The 5,137-nt window shown below is 37.6% G+C and overlaps 1 protein-coding gene across 1 annotated transcript in view; it reads right to left on the minus strand.

The window, feature by feature from the left end:
- LOC110020451 (F-box/LRR-repeat protein 10) overlaps nucleotides 1-5,137 on the minus strand; it is an 87,403-nt gene that overhangs the window by 19,680 nt on the left and 62,586 nt on the right. The gene's annotated exons all lie outside the window — the stretch shown is intronic.

Raw genomic sequence — 5,137 nt, forward strand, 5'->3', positions numbered from 1 at the left:
TTTAAGCCCTAACTCGTTCTAGGTTCCGAGGTTGTCGTCCGATACGACATAAATCCTCATATCTTTCAGGCGATTCGTGTGACCGTGTCACGCAAATATAAGCCTAATTAAATAAAATTGGCAGAATGAAACACTCAAATAATTTCTCCTTGAAATTGAAGTCAAACCATAGGATAGACTGAGAAGTCACCGAGGTTTGCCTCCGGATCTATGACCTCCCCTAGTTCTCCCTCATTTGGATTCCTCAAGAATATTCTGAATTTGAGTCTTTCCCATTTGACACTCTTTGGTCCGATTTCGTTGAAAAGTTCTATCATTTTGACCTCTTTGAAGATAATATTCCCTGATTTTTATCGAGAGTTTTCTTAAGTGGCTTCCGTAATTTAAGGTGTAATTAACTACAGGGGTTTGCCCTTATAGGGAACTTTTTCGAACCCAGCTTAATATAAACCCTATTTAATTCTTTGTATTAAATAGAGGAACTTGTCGGCAAATAAAATGGTTTTTCGCAGACCAAACAAATGTCATATATTTCTTAGTTTATTTGATCGAGTCTCATCCTCAAGTCTTATGTTTATCCCTTGGGATAGATACAAGATTTGAGGTAGACCTCTCTTTCATTTAAATTGTGAAAAGTATGAGGTCAGTTTGATTTCATATTTTTCTTAAAACTTATATATATATGTAAATTAAACGTCCTTTCGAAGCGGACAACGGAATTTCGATTCCGGCGATCGACAACTTCTTACAGGCAACTCGTCCCAACTTTTAAGTGCCGACAATGAGCAAGGATATAAGCGGGAGCCATGATGGTCTTTACAGGTTTATTGACGAGTCTTCACACCCCATGTCAAGTTGGGCATCCTTTGTAGTAATGGTCAATTTGCGAGTAAGTTTAATATGCTTCTTAGGATTTAGGGCTTTTGTATATATATCAACAGGTTAGTTTTGAGCCATGATATGATATAAAGTAATGTTGTCGTGTCTGATATGATCTCTAATGAAGTGTTGATTGACTTCTATATGTTTAGTTCTGGCATGAAAAATTGGATTATGCGCGAGAGCTATGGCGAAGGTACTGTCACTGTAGATCAGAACTGGTAAAGATGGATTCTCTGTGAACTCTTGTAATAATCGTTGTAGCCATAAAACTTCTTAAGTAGTGGTAGCCAAGGCGCGATGTTCTGCCTCGGTTGATGAACTGACAATTGTTTGTCACTTTTTGGAAGACCATGAAATGAGGTTGTCACCAAGGTAACACAGAATCCTATTACTAATTTTCTATCTTGACTATTACTTGCCTAATCTGCATTTGTATAGGCAGACATAGAAAGAGAGCCAGAAAGGATGGGCAACCCATAGTGGGGGAGTGCCCTTAAGATAACGAAGAAGTCTATTAAGTAAGTGGAAGGTGATTTGTGCTGGTGACTAAAAAAAATTACACTAAACGTGAAAGTGAAGGTGATCTGTGCTGGTGACTAAAAAAAATTACACTAAACGTGATGTCAGGTTGTGTTACGGTTAAGTATTGTAAAGCACCAATGAAATGCTTATAGCGGTGTGGATTGGTGAGAGGAGTGGTATTTTTTATATTTTGCAAGGTCGAATGGATAACAATGTTAAAACCGTTTTTTATTTCATCATTCCAACTTCGTTTAATAATTCAAATAGATAATTACTTTGATGCAGAAAACATCCTTTGAAATTCTTTTCTATTTGAACGCCTAAAAATGTGATAAATGGCCAAGTTGCTTTAAGTTGAATTGTAGTGCAAGTGTTTTTATTAAATTGTGAACGACAGTGGATCATTTACTTGTTATTAATATATCGTCAACATATATTAACAAGTAGATTTTAATGTTGTGATGATAAATGAGTAGTGAATGGTCGGATGTGCCTAATTTAAAGTTTTAAGTTTATAAATAATTGCAAAATATTGAATACCACTGTCGTGGTGCCTGTTTTAAACCATAAAGTGCTTTGTTGAGTTTACATGCATGGTGCGGGTGCTGACTGACTTGAAAACCAAAAGGTTGACTCATATATATAAATCTTCAAGCTTGTCATGGAGAAAAGCATAGGAAAAATCTAATTCTTGTATATCCCAGTTTTTAGTAATGACAAAAGTAATTAACATGCAAATAGTGGAATGCTTTGCAACGAGACTAAAGGTTTCATGAAAATCAATACCTAGTTGCTACTTGAAACCTCGGGCCACCAAGCATGCTTTGTACCTGGCAATTGTGCCATCTACATTTTGGTTAAGTCGAAAAGTCCATTTGTATCCTAACATATTTTGGTTTGGATGAGGTGGAACGAGCGTCCAAGTTCCTTGCTGTTGTAAGGCAAGAAACTCATCGAACATAGTCTTGCGCCATTGAGGGTGTTCTAGGGCTTATTTAAATGTGATGAGGTGGTTGGCTTGAGTATAATGTACAAGTGAGAATATATTCGTGGGTTTTATGTTACTAGTTTGGGTGCGGATAATCATGGGATGGGTCTTACAGGGAGGAGGAGGTGGGTTGGAAGGAGTGGTATGGTTATGAGTGTCGAGTTGTGGGGAGTCAGTAAGGGAGTCTAACGGTGGGAATAATGACATGAGCTATTTCAGGCTGTTGAGTTGAAGGTAAAATATTTGGAGAAGAAATGGGTGGGTTGGGATGAGTAATAGTAGAGGTTGGAATGAGGAATGAGGAATGAGGAACGAAGTGGAACTGAGGGAGGATGCCATGGGCTGTGAGAGGATTTCTTTTTGAAAAGAAAGTAAGATTTTTTGGTAGTATAATTGTAAGGTATGTGATATGTATTCAGTGCCACAATCAGATGCATTCTTTTGTAATATCATAACATTGGTAACCCTTGTGATGGTGGTTGTAGCCTTGAAGTTATGATATTCTTGGGAATGCTTGTGAAGTACTTGAAAAGGAGAGATGTTTTAAGTGTTGTGAGAAGGCATCTTGTTAATTAAATAAACAATAGTATGAACTGCTGCCAGCCAAAATTTAGGATGTAACGAAGCAGTATTAAGTAAGGTTCGGGTTGTTTCAATTATGTGTATGTTTTTGTGTACAACAATACCGTTTTGTTATGGTGTAGAATGACGGTTGAATTGTTGTTTTATGCCATTTTTTTGGAAGTATAATTGTAAGGTATGTGATATGTATTCAGTGCCACAATCAGATCATAAAATTTTTACACTACAATTGTACTAATTTTTAATATATTTGGGTAAGTTAATAAAAAAGAAAGGTACTTCAAACTCGGAATATAATGGAAAGCACCAACAAAATCAAGAATAATCATCAATAAATGTTACAAAATACTTGCAACCATCTAGGGGTGGCTAGAGAAAGGTCCCCAGTGACTAGTACGAATCAATTTGAAAACGTTATATTTGGTATGACCGATAGAAAAGAATTGTTTGTGACACTTAATACGTTTACATTCATTATAATGTTGACTGGTTTTATTAATTTAAAGTTGGTGGCGCTGTCTTGTTATCATATCAAGCACCCTAGAATGATGATATCCTAATCTGCTGTGTCATAGAGTGGAAGAAGTGCTAGCAGTGAAGTCTGCAAGTGGATAGAGCCCTTTATAAGTTCGTCCCCTGAGAAGTGGCTTCTTTGTAGTTAGATCCTATATGAGAAAACCAGTGGGATGAAAAATAATAGAACTGTTGTTGTCTTAAGCTAATTTTGAGACATATATAAGGTTGTTAGATATATTAGGGACCAAAAAGAGGAGATAAATGAAGCTTACTGTCCGAGGTTGGCAAGATGCCATTTCCTGTATGAGAAATGTCAGTTGCCTGCCATTGCCTACCACAACCTGTTCTGACCGGTTGTGAGGTGTGGGATGTTGAAGATTGTTGAGGTATGGTATGAGATGTGTTGTAGCACCCGTGTCCAGGATCCAGTCTTGACTTTTGGAGTTTGTAGTGGTTTGTAGAGCTGTTGTGGTGGATTGAGGGGCAGGTTTGTACTGAAGGTTGGTGCGATGCAAACAGGAATCAACTGTACGCCTTCTCTTGTAGCAAAATTGACAAGCAATGGGAGATTTGCATTGTTGGGTAGGATTAGGACTAGAAGGTTTGGCGGTAGGTTAATTCTTGGGGTTGAATCTTGATCTGGAGTTAGTGTTTTTATTGGTGAAAGAAAGAAGGGCAGAGGCCTGGTTTTGTTTTAAAGATTCATCGGTGAGGTTGCTTTCCTCAGCGTGTAGGAGAGTGTATAATTCTTCAAGTGTAATTGGTGTGGGCTGAACACGGATAGCAGCCTTTATTCCTTGGTAGGATGGAGGTAAGCCTTTAAGAATATAGAGGATAATATCCTCTATGTTAACCTTGGAACCAGATGCCGCAATGTTGTCAACAATTTGTTTAATGGATCTGAGATATTGGGTCATTGATTGGGATCCCATTTGAATGTGATGTAACTCATTTTTTAGTTGAATCACTCTAGGTTTGTTTGTAGAGTGAAATCTCCTTTCAAGGGTGATCCATGTGTCAGTCGTGCGATGAAGGTTCATAACATGTAGTAGAATGGATGGGGAGATAGTTGAAAGAAGGGCAGTGGTGAGATTTTGATCTATAAGCTCTCATCGGTTATAGTCAGGATTCAAAAAAAGAGTTTCAATGTGTTCTTGAATGTGTTGTGAGGGAGGAGGAATGTTATTATCGAGAAAAGCACCAAATCCGTTGGCAAGAAAGAGTTTATGAAATTGTACCCTCCATATGGGATAGTTTTCGAAAGTGAGAAGAGTTGTGGTCACGGGCTTGATGTTCTGCATCAAGAATTTAAGGGGAATAGATATTTGAATCTCCTTCATTCTATTGCGAATATCTTGAGATGATTGAATGATATGAGGAGTGGTGGAGAAGGAGGAGGAAGAATTGTTATCCATGGACCTTGGTTGCAGAGGGTCAGGGTCTCTGATACCATATAAAGAAGAAGATGATAAAGGGAAAATAGATTAATAATCTTTTTCACATTTTACTCTGCCGATTACACGTATATTTATAAACAGTGGAGTGACGTACTTGTAAATAGCCACAGTGTTACAACGGTCATGACATAGGCAAGTAAATAAATATAAAAGTGTTACATAGTGATAACCCTATCTATCTTTGCAGGAC

This window comes from Phalaenopsis equestris, unplaced genomic scaffold, assembly GCF_001263595.1.
Source record: "Phalaenopsis equestris unplaced genomic scaffold, ASM126359v1 Scaffold000096, whole genome shotgun sequence".
Classification (NCBI taxonomy): domain Eukaryota; kingdom Viridiplantae; phylum Streptophyta; class Magnoliopsida; order Asparagales; family Orchidaceae; genus Phalaenopsis; species Phalaenopsis equestris.